Raw genomic sequence first — 21090 nt, forward strand, 5'->3', positions numbered from 1 at the left:
GGACAACTCGACCAGAAGTGTGCAAAGAGGTGTGGTGCGTAAAATGAAAAATTCAAGGTCATGACAAGGACCACTGCCTGGTTTTCACGAATTACCTTGCAGCAGGAGGACTGATTCCCTTAAGACCGGAAGCGCAAGTAGGACCTAGTGCAACACCTTATTTGTGGTGCACGATTTGTCAAAGAGTAGGAAAACATGCCACGGACAGTTGTCACTTGTTATAGAAGTATACGCAAAATTTGCAACAGTTGTTCTGCAACTTTTTTAGGTCAGTGGGACATGATGAGCACACTTGTAGAAGCTATGAGTTAATGATGGATAGAACTCCCACCTACAGAGTTCAGGCTGAAACATGGCCCCTCGATCAAAATGTAGGAATGGAGCGAACAAGATTTTAGGGGTGCGGACGAGGGCGAAGTGGAGGAGGACCTAGAAGAGGTCGTGGACAGTTGATATGCTACAATTGTTGAGGGCCAGGAAATTATGCCCACAATTGCTTGAATCCAACATGCCCGTCGTGTTTGTATTGCAACTTGTTTGATCATGAGACAAAAGATTGTCCTACACTAATAGCTAGGATACATGACAAAGGAGCACTACTACCTCCCCCAACTCAGAACCCGCGGATCATGAGGTATGAGCCGCGTGAGGAAGATCTGAATGTAAACATTATGCTTCAAAGTGGAATCACGATGGGACATGAAAAAGGAAAACAACCAAAATATAGTATGTGGGTTCGCAAAGCTCTGGTGAAAGAAGCAGAGTTTGATTTGGAGTGGACCTGAAAAACTTTCATGGAAGCTAAGAAGAGCTTCACTGAGGCCTCCACTTCAGGAAGAAAAGATAAACTGGAGCCAAAGATGGACCCACCTATGCACACAATGTTCCTAGAGACATGTATGAAGCTACTCTGTGATAGTAAGGTAGTAAAAGAGATACAGGAACTCATTAACAGATGCGTCGGGACAACGCCAGGAGAACCGCGCGTAGTCAGAAAGATCAGAAAACATAAGACAAGAATGGGAAGAGAAATGACACTAATAGCGTAGATCAGAGAATATTAGATGGATCAAGTCATCTTGGATTTAGGATCAGATGTGAATTTTCTGTTGAAGTAGACATGGGAGCGAATGGGGAGACCTATGCTGCAGTGGTCACCTACTCATCTACGAATGGTGAACCAACAGAAAATAATACTCATGGGGCGATTGCAAGGAATAACCATGGATATTGAGGGAGCGAGCACGCTAGCAGATTTTGAAAGTGATAGAGATTGTTGATGACAGTAATCCCTACTCTATACTCTTAGGAATTGATTGGGTCACTGACATGAAAGGGTTGATTAATATGAAAAATCAAAAAATGATTTTTGAAAAGAAGTCACTACGTGTAATTATACCGCTAGACACTACTGAAGGATCGCGCTATACGGAGGAGGTGCACGACTATGAAAGTGATGATGATTTGGACTGCATCTATAAGATACAGTGCGAAACCAAGACTGGGTGAATCCTACCGCGAATGGGCAGATTGCGTGTGAGCGCAAAAGCTCCTGTACTTCGGATTCAGATGAGGATACAGAGTGATGGCATAATCTATTACATGAGGTAACTAAATTGAATTGTAATATGATGACAAGGTCGCTTCGCTCCGTATTGACAAAAGTAAGAGACCTACCTACTTATGATGGTCTATGTGAGGTAGATACCTTCTTGAATAAATTTGAAAGGGAGGTGCCAGAAAAGCAACGCTTCCAGGCCTTAGATTGGGTACTGTGCACTATGCCCACGAGCTGGTGGGGTGTGCACAAAGGGAGCTTTGATGACTGGCGCGAGTGTAGGGGAATGATGTGCTTATGATTTGGGAAGCCTAGGGTGTTAATGATAGATAAGTACAATGGGCAGGATAATCCGCGCACGCATCTGGCCAAATGGATGCAAGCCTATGGGGAAAAGCCACAGCCTAAGTGGGTGCACTTGTTCTATCATACCATGGATGTTATACCAATGAACTTGTATATATAAATAGAGCTCCGCCATGGGACAGGTGAATGGGATGTTCTGCATGAAGGGTTCGTGATGACCTTCAGTTTTAAGGATGAGTGGGACAGTATTGATCAAGCACTACAAGAGGTAAAAGAAACCATCTTTAGGATACCACAGGAGCTGGTAGAATCGATTTAGCTTGAATGGGCTACTCAGCTGAGTTGCGTGCTGGAATGTTATAATGTAACTGCTAAAGAAGAAGATGAAGATCAGTGGAAGATTAACATTATAGAGATGGAAGGCCACTGCGAGGTTCATGGACCACAGATTGAGAACCCTGCCATAACTGTGCTGGCGAAGACTAAGCAGGTGAATATTGGTACAGAGGAGGAACCTAAAATTGAGAATATTGGAGACTATTGGGAATACCCAATGGTGGATAAGATCACTGAATTACTCTACGAATATCAGGACTTATTCCTGACCAAGTTTACAGATTTGAAGGGAATAATCAGAGATTTAGGGGTAATGAAGATCACGTTAAAACCTGACGCAAAGCTAGTTAAGCAGAGGCCATATCACTTAAATCTAAAATACAAGGTAAAGCTCTGTGTAGAACTAGACAAGATGCCTGTGGTAGGCATAATTGAGCATGTGGAGGAATCCGATTGGGTAAGTCCGATGGTGGTAGAAGAGAAGAAGAAGATGGACAAAATAAGAATATGCATGGATCTCAGAAAGTTGAATGACGCGTGTGTACATGATCCATTCCCAACTTCATTCACAAATGAGGTGTTGGACAATGTAGGCGGTCAGGAAGCATATTCTTTCACTGATGGGTTCTCAGGGTACCACTAGATCAAAATCGTGCCGAAGGATAGGAGCAAGACAACCTTCATGACTGAGTGGGGTTGCTTTCAATATACTGTCATGCCATTTGGATTGAAGAATGCCCCTACTATCTTTTTGCGCGTAGTTGTTGCGACATTCAGGGAATATATTCATAAGTTCTTGGAGGTCTATTTTGACGACTGGACTATATTTGGGCTGGTTAGGTTCCATGTAGCGAACCTGCACTTAATGCTAGATACATGTTTAAGATACCAAATTGCACTCAACCTCAAGAAGTGTACATTCCTCGTTCCTTTTGGGAACCTGTTGGGGGATGTTGTTTGTAGATAAAGGCTGATGGTAGACCCCGTGAAAATCATGGTGATTCTGAATTTGGAAGCACCGCAAAGTGAGAAATAGTTTTGCGCTACTCTAGGGCATACAGGGTACTATAGGAAGTTCATTAAAAGCTATGACCAGATCACCATACCGATGGAAAATCTGTTGAAAAGGGATGTCACGTTCTGCTGGAATGACAACTGTAAGAAAAGCCTCGATGTATTGAAAGAAAAGATGTTTACTGTGCCGATTCTGGTCTTCCTGAACTGGAAGAAAGAGTTTCATGTCCATGTTGACGCGTCAAGTATAGCACTGGGGGTAGTACTAACACAAGATGGTGGAGAAGGCTTGGATCACCCTATCACGTTTGTGAGTCACAGATTATCTAAATAAGAAAAGAACTATTCTACCACTGAACGCGAGGGACTGACTATGGTATATGCGCTCTAGAAGTATCAACACTACTTGCTAGGAGGTCACTTTAAGATGTATAAAGACCATTCCGCACTGAAGTACTTGGTCAATAAGCCTGCGTTAGGGGGGCGCATATGTAGATGTCTTTTATTGTTCTAAGAATATGATTTTGAAGTTATTGTGAAGCCTGGACAATTGAACGCGGGACTAGATCACCTATCGCGCATTGAGATAAGTTAGGAACCTACTAGTCTGCAGGAAGGATTACCCGATGCACATCTCTTTGCTATGTGCATAGGAGATGGAAATTTTGAATATATAATTCACTTTCTCATGACTAGAACTCTGCTAAAATGGTACTTTGTCTAGCAAAATAAGGAACTAGTGGTGCGTGTGGCAGATTTCTTTGTCATTGCGGGGCACCTACATAAGATGGGGAATGATGAGATACTGTGAAAGTATGTACCTGAGTTTGAATGAAGCAACATCCTCATAGACACTCATGGGGGCATTGCGGGAAGACATTATGTAGGGAGAGCAACCGCGCAAAAGATTCTCTGTCCAAGGTTGTGGTGGCCGACCCTTCATCAGGATTCAAAAGCACATTGCAAGGCATGTGATGTATGTCAAAGAATAGGTAAATAATCGAGGAGGGACGAGGTACCTTTGAATCCACAAATAACGTTGTAGCCCTTTGAAAAGTGGGCAATTGACTTTCTACGACCTATCAAACCTCAAGGAAAGAGAAATGCGAGATATATTATCATTGCGACAGAGTACCTGACTCGTTGGGAAGAAGTGCAACCTGTAAAGGATTGCACGGCCATGACAGCCATGAAGTTTCTGTTTGAACACGTATTGACGTGATTCAGATGTCTGAAGACCTTGATGAGTGATCGTAATACACATTTCCTGAAAAAGACGATTAGTGTGCTGACGGAATAATTTTAGGTCTATCATCAGAAAAGCACACCGTATCACCCACAAGCTAATGGGACAGTAGAAGCGTTCAACAAAGGATTGGAGACCACACTGACAAAGGTATGTAACACGAAACAAAGTGATTGGGACCTGCACATACATACAGTATTATGGGCTTATAGGATGACCTTCAAGAAACTAATGGGACAGACACATTTTAGGCTTGTCTATGGAGTGGAAGTTGTAATGCCTATGGAATACATCGTTCCTAGTCTGTACATAGAAACACTCACAAGTATGATGGATCATGGAGCCCTAGAGGGAAGGCTTGCAGAGTTGGAGGAGCTCGAGGAAGAACGGTTTTTGGTTGGATTTCACCAGCAGGTCCAAAAGCAGTGCGAAAAGGCTTGGTGTGATCAACATATTAAGTTGCACACCTTCAAGGTGAACGATTTAGTGTTGTTGTTTGATAGTAAGTTTGATAAATTTCCAGGGAAACTTAGAATGCATTGGCTGGGACCGTATGTTATTAAGGAGATCACAGATGGTGGCGCGACACAATTGGTAAAGTTAAATGGAGAACTCTTCCCAAGAAAAGTCAATGGCAGTCATTTGAAGGCCTACACAGGTGGCCCGACCATCTAACTAGCTGATAGAAGTACAGTCTTGGCACTCTAGGTAGCTGAAAGGAGGCGCTAGACAATAAACTACTCTGCCCAGGAGTTGTGTGATGTCAGGACTGTGCACAGTAGCAAAGTGTCACAAGGTTTGCGACTGCATGAGGGTAGTTGCACTATTGTGCAGGTTGGTTGGAACTTGACCATTATAGTCACTATTCATGATGTGATGCTTGGTTTGAGACCAAATGGAGTGGGTGGCAGGCATTTAAGGTCAACTTTATGGGCTAGATTCTTGAAAATCTACTGCCAATCGAGCATTAATGCACCAAATGTGTGGGGAACAGTCGAATTCAAATTCAAAAGGCACTATAAATTACAAAGGGTTATCCAGCAAACAACAGTTGGCAATTTCAGGACTGAGCTATTGCACGCACAAACATACATGGACCCAGATTTGTTTGATCTTCTGAAGGTGAATTCATTGTTTGAGCATTTACCTGAGCCATTAAGAGAATTTTGGAATAGCAATATGGCTGCACCTGAGAAAGCCATGGATACTAGAGTAATGACCGCTGAATAGGCAATTACAGAAGTAGATGTCCTAGAAAGTGTCGGGATAGTCGCAGAAATCCCTAAATTTCCACGTACGCTGAGACCCAAGAAATACAAGCACACTATGGTACCAGTGCATGTATACCCGAGAAATCCATTAAGAACTAAGCTTATGAAGGAAGAAAAGGGGAAGTCGATCAATTTGGAGGCCGATGAGGAGGAAGAATTTGAAGAAATCCTCATAGAGGAGGAGGAGGATGTAGAAATGGAGGTGGAAACCCAGGGTGCAGAACCTCTTACTAGGTTGCCTGCATATGTTCCTCCGCAAAAGGGTAAAGCAAAGGTGCCCAAAGACATAGATGAGAGAAAAGCTCTCTACAGACTCCGTTTCTCCCCGACGACATTATTTTTGACGGAGCACACTTAGGGCGAGTGCTTGCATTAAAATTTGAAGACTGGGATCTCGCGGACCACAAGAAGTTCCCACATTTGGAAACCACGCAAGTGATGCTCCAGAAGAAAGATGTGCCAATGGGAGTTATATAGTTGGAGTTGTGTAAGTGGCTGAGAGGTGTAGAAAAGGCAGGATTGTTAAACCTGCTCTAGGTGTCGCATTACCATCGTGCCTCAGTGACTATTTTTGTCATCAAGCAGCTGCTTTGCCTGGTGCATGATGGGTGCTTGTGGCTGGGGGAGCCCATCCCCATCACCGACCACTTAATTCATAGAATTACCTGGCTCCCTTGCAAGGGGGGGGATCCAACAAATATCTCAGAGAGCAAGAGTGATGACTTGGCCATCACGAAGGCCATGAAGAAGAAGTTCACGCTAGAGAAGAAGAAGAGAGGGCAAGCGATTTCCAACACTAACAACCAGGTGGTCAACATCGCGACACAAATATTGGCCGGAAAGGTTATGCGGAAGTGTCGCGCAGATGAGGTGCCCATGTCAGTGGTTGCACTTGCCACGCAGTGCACATAAGGGGTCCAATTTAACTGGGCGAACTACTTGTGTGGCGAGTTCCTTGAGAACTGCCGTGAGGCATAGGAGCAGGGGAAGACTTTTCATTATGCATGGCTCTTGTTGTCTATAGTACTGGTGGCATGGGAATTTCCTGAAGAAATCCAGTTCCCCATGATTGCACAGGACCTTCTGGAGGCAGTGAAGTACGCTTTGCTGTGGGCAACTAAAGATGCACAGAGGATAAGGCAAAGTAAGACATTATGGATGTTCATGGATATGAACATCAGAATGGGGATTAATCCACAACGCAGTTATCGCCCATGGTCTTTAACATTCTGTCTAGCTTCGCGGAGTTCAAGACATATTTCCACCACATGTACATCAAGGCGCGGAAGGACCCCATGAAGACATGGCACAAGCTACCTTGTCTAGCGACGGACGATGTCATCTTTGTGGTGCTTGAGTCATGGCCACCGGAGTGGTGCTCTCCAGCCAAGTATGCAGTGGAAGTAGAGAAGTGCCCCGCATAGAGGAAAAAGTATGAGGCGAAACTACAGATGGCATAGTTGGTAGAGAAGCGGAGGAATGAATCAGCAATAGTCAAGGCCCAGGGGGCAAGGGATGCTACGAAGGTGGCAAAAGAGTAGCAGAAGGCAGCAGAGGAAGAGCACGAAGGACAAAAGTTGCCTTCACCCAAATAGGAAACAGATATAGAGCAAGGTGGTGCGAACCCGCAGACATTGTCCACATAGTTGAAACGATAGCGCCCAAGAGAGTAGGTAGGGCCGTGGAAGAAGTCAAAGGCTTCCAAGACTTATTTCAACCTGATCAACCTGACTAAGGGGGATCTGCATGACAATGGGGAGGCAGTGAGGGACGTCATAGTGAAGACCCTCCAGTAGTTCACGGAGGAACACCAGATGGTGTTGGGGATTCTTCGAGCATAGATACAGGAGTTGTAGGTGTGTACTCCACAAGCTAGCACTTTGTCAACCAGTGTCACAGTAGGCACGCCTGTGGCTCAGGAAATGTTGCCTGCCCGAATGACCAACACTATATTGCTACCGGAGGGAGCACTCGTGATAGAAAATGAGGCCGTTAGGCCTATGGTTAGAAGGTTGAAAGGAATTAGGCTAAATATGGTTTCGCTCCCTTGGGAGACACTCTATGTTTTGTAGGATGGAGTTACTATAGAACTACGAGCCAGGGAGGGTTGCACGTTCAATGTCATGAGCGAGAAACGCAACAACATTGAACAATTGAGCCTACAGTGTGATGCGGTAGTGGCACAGAACTGACAACTTGTGCAGGTGGTCGAGGAAGCTTGCCAGATGTTTCCAGAGTTGGCCATCCAAGTAGAATAATTGGTGGAGGCAAGCGTCCAAAAAATAACAACAGGGGTGCGCGAGGCAAAGGAAGAGATGGCCACAGTTTAGCTCAAACTGAACCTCCGGATAGCCAAACTGAATAGCGTGCCAATGCGCTTACAATGGCAATAGAGAAGGTCAAAAGTGTAGTGAAAGACTGCACAAAGCTGTTTGACAAGTCTTTCGAGGTTCTCACTACTCTGCAGGAGGACCCGCACATACAGTGCCTAGAAACAGAGGTGTGCAAGCTACAAGAGAAGTATCATGAAGTAAATGGGACCATGCAAACAGTTTCCTTTACACAAAGGCTCACGCGGATGCAATGGGCGAAAGCACTCAAGGAGAAGGTGGATGCTAATCGACATAAGGAAATAGTTTTGAAGGCGCGCTTACAGTCGTGGATTGATGAGGCATATGTCATTACAACCTCTATTGAAGCAGATCTCACGCAGATGCAACACCACCAATTTAATGGAAAGTACTAGATTATTCAATACATATTCTCCCATGGATAGCTCAATATTATGGCACTTTCCAAAGAAATTTATGGTTCCTCTACTTGCAACCATCACTTGACACTCTAGTGTTGGATATATGAAGCAATTCAAACCCTTCACTATCTTACAATGAATAAAAGTATGGGTATTGCCTAAATCAATGAACACTATTACCTTTTTATTCTTGATATGTCCTTCTATCTTGATAGTTTCAAGAGTGGTAATTCTGGCCAATGCATTACAAGATATGGTCAGATTCATTTCTTCTTTCTCTGGGGTTGGTTCCTGGTGTATATCCTCTTCTTTTGATGTTTCTTGATCCTTTTCTTCCTCCACTTCACAATCTATGTAAAATAATTTCTTCTCAACACACTTATGACCTTTAGTGTATTTGCTATAAAAAATGTAACAAAGCCCTTTTTCTCCTTTTTATTCCAATTTTTGTGGTGTAAACCTTGTAGGTTGTGGAAGGCTAGGAGAAAAAACACTTCCATATTTATAGTTGTGAGTGGTGGGATTCCTTGTTTCCATAATTCTGCTTTCATTTTTTCTTTCCAACTTGAATGCCTTCTCCAATGAATCAAGTTCCCAAAGATGAACCTCATGTTGAATGTTATCCTTTAAAGTCCCTATGAAGACATCAATCCTTTGCTTCTCTAGAATATCATTTACCCTTATATTCAATTTTTGAAAGTCCTTAATGTGCTTTGCCATTGAACCCTTTTGTTTGAGATTTATCAAGTGGCTAAAGAAGGTGTTTCTCTTTGTATCCTCATAATGTGCTATCATTTCCTCCTTGAAAATTGATCACATGACAAGTGGTTTACGAGAACAAATCCCTTCATACCATAAAAATTGATTTGGTTCTAAATACAAAGATGCAATATACCTTTTGTAACAGTTGCACCTCATGTAGATCAAAATATTTCTCCATCTGTAGTATCCAATTTACTGGATCCTTGCCATCAAAATTCCTAATATCGCTTTTTCTTGTTTTTTCGAGATCAATCTTGAAACGAATGTAACTCTGTAATTTCATATCTTAAAGTTATGAAATATCAATTTGTGATAGCTCTTTGAGTCCTCTTTCTAACCCCGCAAGTTTGATCACAATTGGATTCCCAAAGAAAGTGTTATGTCTAATCTCCTGCGATGATGTAATTATAGACTCGTTCAGTAGAGTGAACTTCTACGACATGCCACATGTCACTGTTTCGACCTTAGGTTCTAAAAATGATACAAACTACAGTCTGTTTGCTTTCTATAACTATTTATGAAATTTGAATCAGATGCTCATAGAGAGAGTTATGACGATTGTCCCAAGGTTACCAGTTTGGGGTGTAATTCGGGAGCCTGCAAACACCCTACATGTTTCAGACCATATTTCTGAAAATATAGTGAAAAAGGTAATGAACTTTAGGCCCAAGCTTCACCAGGATGTCATCTCAAATGGGTTTTAATTTCAGAATCTAAAACTTCGTAGACAAAAAGTTAGAGTGAAACTTCCATGATAACCTATTTGAAATGGAATTCTGGAGCTTGAGAAAACCCTAAATTCCTCAGATCATATCTCCGAAACTATAGCAAGAAAATATCTGAAATTCTGACCTGAGGTTCATTGATATTTCAGCTCAAATGGGTCATTTTTTAACTTCTAAAATGTTGTAGAAAAAATGTTATAATGAAAATGCCACGATGACCTGTTTGGAGTAGCAAAACCCTAGAATCCAAAGCTCTGATACAAAATGTTATGAAACCAGCTCACAAAAAAGTAGAAAAGATAGGTCAAGGCCTTAGAAATAATCCTCTTTAAGTGGGAAACCTCCTTCACATTACACAAATGAACAATTCTTGGATGATACAAATGACAAGAACTCCTTTCTATATATAGGAGTCTAAGGGGTCATAATGTAATCAGAGCCGACATAACAATAACGAGCTTCTATGGGGCACAATAATAACAATATGGGGACTACATGGGCACAACAACATAATAAGGGGGCTGCACTAATAAAAATAAGGGGTTACACTAGTAGTATAGGGACCTAACATTCATTGATTTTGAACTTTAAATTATGAATCTATATTCAATTATCTTGATTTATGATGGTTTGTGTTATTAGATAGCCTAGTTTTCTATGATAGGAATTGAAGAAGAATTCTGATTTCACCTCATGAATAAACTACTATTGAGGCATGCTTTAAATTTATTTCATTTCCTCATGAAGAGTCTCATGAGATCTGTGTACCCATGATGTAGGAAGGGATGTGGGATTTCCATTCAATGAACAAAATCAAATGAAAGGTGAATGAAAAAAATATGTCAAAGTCATGACTTCAAGAATAAAGCCACTGTAGGACACCGATACTCAATGGTGCCCACTAATCACAATGAATCATTTTATGACCTGCATGATAGGTTGGAGGTAGGGATGTGCCTTGTATTTCAACTCCTTTTGAAGTCAGGAAGCCTTGCCATGGGATGGATCGCCTGATGGATTGAGAAGTAGAGAAGGGGATACCTGAACTTGGGAGGTGAGTGACTTCATGGAGAGGAAGTAACTGGATGGCCCTAGGGATGGAGAAGTAGAGAAAGGAAGCCAAAATAAAAAAATGGGTTTCTGTTGTAGCGACTACAACCACCCTCAAAAAGTTTGCCTATGCTTCAATTTTGGAGCCTTCCTTCTAAACCACAAGAGCTCATCTCGCACTAATCTAGGTATTCGTGCTTCAAATGAGACTTATCCTTTTCATTTTGGCTTTTGTTTGCTTATTGCATTGATTTTTAAACCCACAAGTTGATCTCCTAACTTGGTCCCACAACAATTCTGGGCTTGCTCTAGAAAACTGTGTAATTCTTAAGGGCAACTAGCCTTGTTGTTGGGAATTAAGAAGTCCTAACTGCAAGTGAGACTTGATCTTAGAAAATGTGCAGTGATGACTTGGGAACCCATCACTGAGCCCAATAATCATGCAACCCTCACTGAGCTCAAAAACTGCGTAGTGCACTAAGCCAAAAAGTTGCCCAGTTCCCGGAATTGCATTGTCTTTCCCAAGAGTGTGCAGGGAAATTTTCCGTGGAAAACACAAAGACAAAAAAATAAGAGAATGTCACTATAAAATAGGGATCTATTCTTAGTTTCCTGGAGAAGGCACTTGCACTATTTTTAGAAACTTCTACCAAGTGCCAATTTTTCTTTGATTTTAGGCATGTGCATGATCAAATCTAATTTTCTCAAATATATTTAATTGAAGCTACTATAACTTATTTGAACACTTGATATTTGATATCTAACATTCTCTAGCAGATCAAGGAACCTTTGGTGTGATCATCGCCACTTTTCCAGGTGAATTTTTATTTATTCATCTTTTGCCACTTTTTCTGCTGCTTTTTGTTGTTTGACTTGTGTGAGTTCTTTTTCACTTGTTTCTCTTTGTAGTTACTGGCATTTTAACTTGTAGAAGTATTGTTTCATGTTAAATACTACCTTTCCCAAGTGTCACATGAGCTTTCGAATTTTTTCACCAATGGTCACCATTGCAGCGACTCTCCTCACATTCTTCATTTCCTTCTATTTAATCAATTGTTGCACTTGTTTCATATGGATGCATCTACACTAGTAAGATCTGCAATCAACTTCACACTACCTCTCAGATCTGCTTGTTTTCACACTTCCCTTGGCCATATTTGTGCTTCCCTTGGCCGGATCTCAGTTTGCACAACTTGCAGTACGCAATCTAGAGGCACAAGCCTTTGGCTTGGACTTTGGAATTGCACAAAGCATAGCTTGAGTTGGCTCCAACTACGAACTACGCAGTTCCAGGAGCCAGCCTCCTAGCTTGGCCACTGAGACTGCACAATGCACAGTCTCTCCCAAGCCTTTTCCTAGGCCAAACGGCACATTGCGTAGTTTCAGTCATCAGGCTTCCACCTTGACTATTGGGACTGCGTAGTGTGTAGTTCCCACTGTCAGTTAGTCACCCCTGTCAATAAAAACAATGCAATCCCTCACATTAGGTGCCCAACTTGCTACTCGAACTCTCCTTGAATTTTTTTTGGTTTTAAACTGACATTTTCTTTCCATGAGTGTCCTCTCTTTCCCACAGTTACAATAGTTGACAATCATAGTTAACATGGCATCCAAGAGAGATGCATTAAAGGAAACTACCGAGAGTAGTACAAGGGAAGTCATTGAGTAGACATTAGTTTATTTACTAGTGTATGCAGATACTCAACTATTTATCGAGAAGGGAATAACACTGACATGGAAACAGATCAAAGACACTTTTGCAAAACACTTTGAGGCAGATAAGGACGACCGACAGGTTTATTTTAGCATCCGACAATCATGGCTATACAAGGTTGCATGGAAGTACCCTGCCTTCCCATGTGCGGACACATCAGCCAGATTGTCTCACATACAAATGAAAAAATTATGACATTGAGCAGTGCCAGTGGGCAAAACATTTCTACCTTCAAGGGATAAGACTTTCAGTAAATGTATCAGTTGCCCGAGCTGGTGAAGTACATGGAGTCACTCTTCTATGCCACCCATATCTATGTGAATACAAGATACATTGTCAATCACTATGATGAGCCCCAAAAATGGACAATTATTTGGGCTCATTCAACCTCCTAATTTGACTTAATCCACCATTCTCATTAGTTTATTGCATGTTTTTGATTACATTTATGTTAATAGAGTGAATTTGGTTAGTCATTATGCCAACAAGTCTAATGGGTGCTTTGTGTAGCCTTTTTGGTCAACTTGGAGACAAAATTGAAGGTCTTAATGAGCACTTGGCAGCCAAATTCGTGGGAGAACAAGCTAGAGGATTTGTAGGAAGGTGTCCCCTTCATTTATGGGCCCTTACCTCGAATTCTCCACCATCAGCTTGGAGTTCAAGGGCCACCGAATCAATCAACACAAGGGCAGCCAAGCAAGTCAAGTAGGACTGCTGTTAACTCCAAGTTTTGGGCAGCCGAGTCCCTAAAGTTTAGGAGGACTGTTGGGTCCTCAATTTGTATAAATAAGAAGGCTTAGGGCCTCATTTTGGTTAGCCAGTGTAGCCAGTGGATCTTAGCTAGTTAGCCAGTAGATAGTAGCTAGTAGTTAGTCATTTCATAGCCTTGTTGTAGTAATTTTGTAATTCGATTTGTAGGCCATGGATTAGCTTTGCTTTCAGCTCATTCTCAAGCTCTCCTTGTGGACAGTTTTGATGTATCTCTTCATTCTTGATTAATAAAGATGAATCCAGCTTTGCACCAGCTCTAAATCTCTCTTGGGAGGCTGTAGCTCTAGGGGTTGGGCCCATCTCAAGCGCCCAGTACCTCCCTTGTTTATCTTTATGTGTGTTCGCTGCATTCTTAAAATAAAATCTGCTCCTTAGATTTAATTCTTGCTTTGTTATTTTGGTTGTTTTAGTTGTTTAAAGTAGCTTTTTATGTTTGGGAATCGATTGGTAGGAGTTTTTCATGCATTTAGATCTTTCGGAATGTTCTTGCTCATGTGATGTACGTGGTTCTCTTTCCAAACGAGGCTGTTGTTTATTCATTTCATTGACAGTTAGATTAAGTTAGCTAGGACTTAGTTTGTTTGCAAGAATTCATTGATTCGGTTGAATGTGCATTGTGCAGGGCATCTCTATCACTCACTCACATGGTCAAGCTTCATCAGAGCCATCTGATTCATCCCATATCTAGGCTTCTCGCTTCACACCCATCCTCTTGCCCACATAACCCTACCTTCTTCTCCATTGTTGTCTCAACTACCTTAAAGCCAAATCAGCCTTCCACATATCATCTCACCACTCCATCCATCAGTTCCTGGGTCACTTCAGACCCCCATCCTACCTCCATAACCGTCCATGCATCTTCCATCAATCACCCATCCTCAAAAATCCCGTTTCGAAACATCCTGTAGAAGAATTACAGAACTTCCTGTAGAAACCCCTGCAGACTTCCTTTAGAAGTTCATAAACACGGTTGCATGGCATCCTGACTTTGTGAAACTATCTGAAAGGATGATAGGGATCCCTTAGACCCTCTCCGAGTCTTCCCAACCTTTTCCAAGCATTTCTCCTCCTTGATCCACCCCTGCACAGTGAAAAGCCAGTTAAAAGCACATGCATGATAATTCTAATAACTTAATCAAAAATACAAAAAGATGTTTTCTTCAGATAGTGATAACTTAGACACATGCATTTTACCTTCCTAGAAGTAATGGCATCTCTTTTCGTAGTTTTCATTCTCTCCTTTGCATCAGTAGGACTAGCTGGTAGAATTAGGGTTTGCTAGGGTTTGTGTTTCTTTTTGGCTCTCAGTTTCTTTCCGCAAGTAGATTAGCTTCCTTTGAGTTAGCTTTCATCCATCAGTTAAAAAGCTTCTTCTAAGAGCTCATAGAAGTTGGATTGAGCCCCTAGCGGACTTGTGCCAGCTGACCAAGTGACAGCTGCGACAAGAGCTAGTACTTGTGCATACAGCACCGTCGCTTCCAAGTTTGTTACGAACTACCGGGTTGATAAAATTAAAGAAGGGAGTTCCAGGAGTTGTAGCATTATTGCTACAATACTGGGGCCCACCATCTTTTTGGCGTCGTTGCCGGGGAAGCGTCAGAGTATTGGTGATTGTCGCTTTTCTTCTATTTTCCACTACAATCTTCTGCTAAGTAGTTTATTTCATTTCCATTATGCAATTTCCTTTATGCAAAAGTAGATTAGAATTTCCCGCTTTCATAGATTAGCATTTCAATTCCGCAATTTCATTTCTGCAAGCGTAGATTAGCATTTCAATTCCGCAAGCGTAGACTAGCATTTCATTCCTGCAATTTCATTTGAGCAAAATAGATTAGTCCTTTCCTGCTTTCATTTCAATTCCGCATTTTCATTTTAGCAAGGTAGTTAGTTGTAGTTCAATCTATTTCAGTTTTGCAGGTAGAAGTAGAAAAAAGAAAAAAATCAACCAAAAAGATTTCATTTCATGCCTTGTAGGAGTAGAGATAAGTTAGAAAAATGATTGCACAACACCCCCACTACTTCACACAACCAACATTCTCTCTTCTTCGATGGCTGTGATTAAAGAACCCTTGGATGGACATCAAGGCATATTTAAAGAACCTCTAGGGGAGAAGAAGAAGAAAACATTCCTCTGGAGCAAATGGCTACAAGCAGAAATGTTGGGAGCAACATCTTGTCCAAAGATGAATTTGAAAATCAGATCAAAGATTTCAAGAGTGATATGAGGCAGTTTCTTGCCATGCAACTGGATACCTTGCGGATCCAACAGAAGCACGAGGAAGCCAAGAGGGCTTTGGTCATTTTTTGTCCTAGGTGCACTAGAAAGCATCCTAGGAATGAATGTCCATTGTACTCCATAGAAGTGTGTTTTGTATGTGAAGAATACCATCCTACAGATCAGTGCCCTTCCTTACCCAGAATCAAAGCTGCATATCAGAGAGCCAAAGGAGCCACTGAATCACTCTATTATATGAACCAAAGGAGGCCGCATAGACCTAGATCTTACCAGCCGGAGCTGCAAGGGACACCCGAGACCTATTATGACCCTTGTCAAGCCACTTTCATGCCTTCTTGGGGTCCCCCTGCTCATCCTTCCTGGTTCACACCTCCTCCTTGTTCCTTCAAAGATCCATATTATCCCCAACCAGTTGCTCATTCATTTCACTCTTATGCTCAGCCACAGCCCCAGTGGAATGCACCTTATCAGGAGTGGAGGCCCCAGTACAACTCTCATCCCGCTCATTTTCCTCCACCACCTGCTCATCCACAACCATCGCCTCCTCCTCCACCAAGGCAACCCCAAATGCCTACCCAACCACAATGCCATCCATCTCCATCTCAATTTCACACCTCCACTCAACTACCCGTACCACCATTTCCAAAACCATACAATGGAGTAGCTCAGCCCAATTGCAAAGCTGAGGCACAACATGTGCAAATGACTCCTCTTGAGCTCAATGATGTTCACCAAAGCTCAGGAAGAGTGTTGCAAAACAGAGATTATATTGACAACATTGAAGGACCAAAGGAAAAAGAAGATTCCAAAGAGGAGATCAAAGAACCATGGGCTACACTTGATGAAGAGAATATATCAGAATCAAAGATCGAGAGAGTTTCCTCATGGTTACCATCAAATCTTCCATGTATTCAAGAGAAAGATCAGCAAAAGGAGGAAGATGAGAAAGTCATGATAGAAAGTGACATGAAGAATGATCCAGATCAGCAAAAGGACCAAGGATATCAAAGCTATATTGAGACATGGTTCCAGACAGTCACTAAGTTGCAGCAGTACTCTCTTCATCCGCTATGTTTGATCCCTTCAAAGTCAGATCATTTGGTCTCTGAGATCTGGATAGCTATCAAAGCATGCATTTCGAGCCTTCACATCATTTTTTCTTTAATCTCGATGTGCACATGGCTCCATTGGAAGTATTCTTATACTTGAAAATGATTTTGTTTTTCAAGTAGGGTAGGGTAGAAAAAAAAAAGAAAAAAAAGAAAAAAAAGAGAAAAAAGAAAAAGAAAAAAAATGAAAAAAGAGGAAAATAGAAATCTAAGGTGAAAACCTCCTCGGAGGCACCTTAGATTGTCTCATTGATTGAAAACCTCCATGAGGCGGTCAATGGGTTGGAAAAAAAGAGAAAAGAGAATAATATCTTTGGGTGAAAACCTCCCCTGGAGGCGCCCAAGGCAGGCAATTAGGGTGAAAACCTCCATGAGGCGCCCTAGTTGTTTTTCAAAAAAAAAAAAAAGAGAAAAAGAAAAAGAAAAATAAAACTAATTCCATTGGCTAATTGCAGGTTGCAAGAAGGACGTTTCATGACAGGAGGAGCACTCAAATCAAGGTTAAAGGAATTTTTCTTGTGCCTTCTACAGGAAGCTCTGTATTTCTACAGGAAACATCCTGTAGAACCTTTGGAAGAACCAAATTCAAGTCTAAAATGGAATCTGATGGTGGGAATCTGTTGATTAGGCCTACAAGCACTTGTGTGTCCATCCCTTGCCTTTCTCCATCATTTTTTCCACCTCATTGTGCTTCTACAGGAACTTCCTATAGAAATTGTGGGAAACTAGAAATGGACTTCAAAAAGTGGTTTGGCGAACATGGTGGCTTCCTCAAGGGTTCAGAAGCCCTCATGCAATCTTCCAACTCCTCCTCCATCATCTCCATACCTGCATCACAGCCCAAGCTTAGTTTTTCCTTCCATGCAAACACTTGCAAAATGCCTTGAAGCAAAAATCCATAGAACAAAATTTGTTTTTGCCATAACTTGAAAACCATGCATCCATTTGACAAACTGTTTTATCGGGAATTGTACAAGGGTGATGAAAACATGCTTGAGCAGTTTCAGCCAATTCTGATGCACGGTTTCCAAGAAATCAGCCTCCATCACCATCAGCCATTTTTGCATTTTCTCCATATCCGTGCATCCGTTTTAAAACCTGTTTCATGGGGAGATGCACATGGGTGATATTAGCCTACCCAAGCAGTTTCAGCCGATTCCGATTCACGGTTTCTGAGAAATCGATCTCTGAAATATTCAGCCATTTTCCATTTTTCTCGAAATCCGTGAATCCATTGATCACGATTTTGCTATGGGAGATGCATCATGATGATAGAAACATGCTTAGCAAGTTTCAGATCAATCCGCTTTACCGTTTGGGAGAAATGGCAAAAACAAGTTCTGGTTCTGTGACAATGCAGCAGCAGCAGCTTGAACGTGCAGGTCTGAACGTGGAAATGAACTCCTGTAGCTTGGATTCGTCCAGAGGACACCTGCACAAGAAAAAAAAACCATGAATCATCAATCAAGCCACCATGCAACTACATCAACACATGCATGCAGCAAAGCAACCACGCACGACTTGCAGGTACGTGACTAAACTTGTTCCTCTATTTGCATAGATCTAATCTAAAGCATTGCATGAATGAATGAGATGGTGAGATTCAGTTAGAAAGGTAGCAAGTCTGATTGCACTCATCCAGGGATCATCAACGCATGTGTGTAGTCAGTCACGGGGAATTAAAAAAATTTAAAAATAAAATAAAATAAAAAAAACAGACAGTGGTAACTCCAGTGCAACTGATTAACGGGAAGAGGCCATGCAGCTCATCACAGCACTGCCGTCTGCATGTGGCCACGTACGCTTGGCCACTGCACTCCCTCACCATGAATCACGCCAAAATTAAATGACGCTCGACTGACTCTCACACCCTCTGTTCAACTGCGGTTACAACTGGAGCACGCATCCACCACTTCCAGATCAGTTAACCAATGGTCCTCTACAAGTTTTCTTCCTGATTTCTTAGATTTCTGTCATTTTTAAAAAATCTCCCACCTATCATAATCTACAGGCGTTTCTACAGGAAGTCTTCTACAGGAAACACAGAAAACAACCATGCAGAAAGAAAATGTGGGATTTTCATCGAAATTCAAGCTCCAAATGAGTGGTGGACGAAGCTAGAACAGATCATGTTATGGTAAGGACTGCAGATGTTTCCCATATCATGGTGGATGAAGGTGGATTAGTCAGAGCCATGGAGAAGAATTTGAGCTCACAGGTTGTCGATGGTAACATTGAAATTTGTTCCCTGTCCAATAGTCTGGGCCCTCAGTTCTCTTTCTGCCCTGGGGAGTTTGAGAATGAAAAAGGGGCAGTCAATGCAAATATAATATTGACAACTACAACTGGCCTACATGAACTTCTAATGCTGGCAGAGGAGATTGAATCTGAAGAGGCCACAAAAAGAAAACAAGCAGAAGAGAAAGCAATTGTTCAAGATAGTACTGAGACAGATGGTGAAGCATACGATGACCACAAACGTCAGTCTGAAGTACGTGATTCAACTGCAGGCCAATCTAATGTGACTGACGATAAGAAGAATGGAGTTTCTAAGGATAATGGAAATATGTCTAACCAGCATTTGACAGAGTTGAAATCACATAGGCGTGGTTCAAGTGTTCTTGGTAAAGGTGGAAATTCTCAAATGCAGAAGTCAAGGCCATTTCATCCAAGTACTTCTATCAAAGTGGTTGTAAAGGTTGGAACAAGAGGTGGCATTGACTTGAGTTCACATGGAAATACGGGAGAAAAGTCTCAATTGGAACATATGGAAGTCACAGTGTCAGCTACAGAAGGTTCAGTTCATCGACCAACAAAAAAATGGAACTGCAAGGTTGAAGTATATTGTTCCACAACCATTTGCTCTTGCAACTGACAAAAGGGCTTCCACAAGAGTACAGCCTATTGATGTAGCAGCTAATGACATGAACAAGCATATGGGTGCAAGAGGTACCCCATCTTCTTCAGTTCCTAAAAAGGACAAGATGCCAGTGAAACTGGATACACAAGTTGCTTACAATCCTTTGCTCTCTGAAGATCTACATCTACATGACCAGAATGTGAATCCTTCCAAGCAAGTGAATATGAAGCTAGAGGAAGATGCTCATTCCACTTTTTCCTCAACTGCAAGTGTAAAATCAATCAGAGATTCTAAGGGCAAGTCTGGCAGTGCTCCTTCTGGAGTTGTTTTTAGCTTTAGATGTAATGAGAGAGCTGAGAAGCGTAAAAAGTTTTTTTTTACAAAATTTGAGGCAAAATTGAAGAAAGGAAACACGCGGAGGCAAGAGAGAAAGGCAGTGGTAAGAAGACCCAGGATAGGCCATCACAGGAAATGCCACAAGAACAACAAAAGGAAGAGCAAGAAAAAGGGCCAAATTGTTGAGGCCAAAACTGTGGGAGGAATGAAGGCACTAACACCCAGGGAGAAAAGACTACAGAGCAGGATGGAAAGGACTGAAAAAGCCCACATCAGTGAGGGCACCTCTAAGGCAGCCACAACACAGTTCAAGGAGAAGGCACCCCCAGCCAAGCAAGCAAAATCAGAGAAAATTGGTTCTACAGGAAGTTAGCAGACTGTTTCTACAGGAAGACAGAGGACTGTTTCTACAGGAAGCCAGCGAACTGTTTCTACAGGAAGTTTGAAAAGAGGGAAGCCAGAGGAGAAATCAGCCGAGATTTTAGCCAAGGAGGCCACCAGGGCCATCAAAGATGAGGAGAGAGATTGGTTGCTCAGAGGATGAGCAACACTTTTAGTAGGGGGGTGATGATGAGCCCCAAAAATGGACAATTATTTGGGCTCATTCAACCTCCTAATTTGACTTAATCCACCATTCTCATTAGTTTATTGCATGTTTTTGATTACATTTATGTTAATAGAGTGAATTTGGTTAGTCATTATGCCAACAAGTCTAATGGGTGCTTTGTGTAGCCTTTTTGGTCAACTTGGAGACAAAATTGAAGGTCTTAATGAGCACTTGGCAGCCAAATTCGTGGGAGAACAAGCTAGAGGATTTGTAGGAAGGTGTCCCCTTCATTTATGGGCCCTTACCTCGAATTCTCCACCATCAGCTCGGAGTTCAAGGGCCACTGAATCAATCAACACAAGGGCAGCCAAGCAAGTCAAGTAGGACTGCTGTTAACTCCAAGTTTTGGGCAGCCGAGTCCCTAAAGTTTAGGAGGACTGTTGGGTCCTCAATTTGTATAAATAAGAAGGCTTAGGGCCTCATTTTGGTTAGCCAGT

This window comes from Pinus tabuliformis, chromosome 6, assembly GCF_031772625.1.
Source record: "Pinus tabuliformis cultivar Carrire ecotype Pingquan chromosome 6, CPIR1, whole genome shotgun sequence".
In the NCBI taxonomy this organism is placed as follows: Eukaryota; Viridiplantae; Streptophyta; class Pinopsida; order Pinales; family Pinaceae; genus Pinus; species Pinus tabuliformis.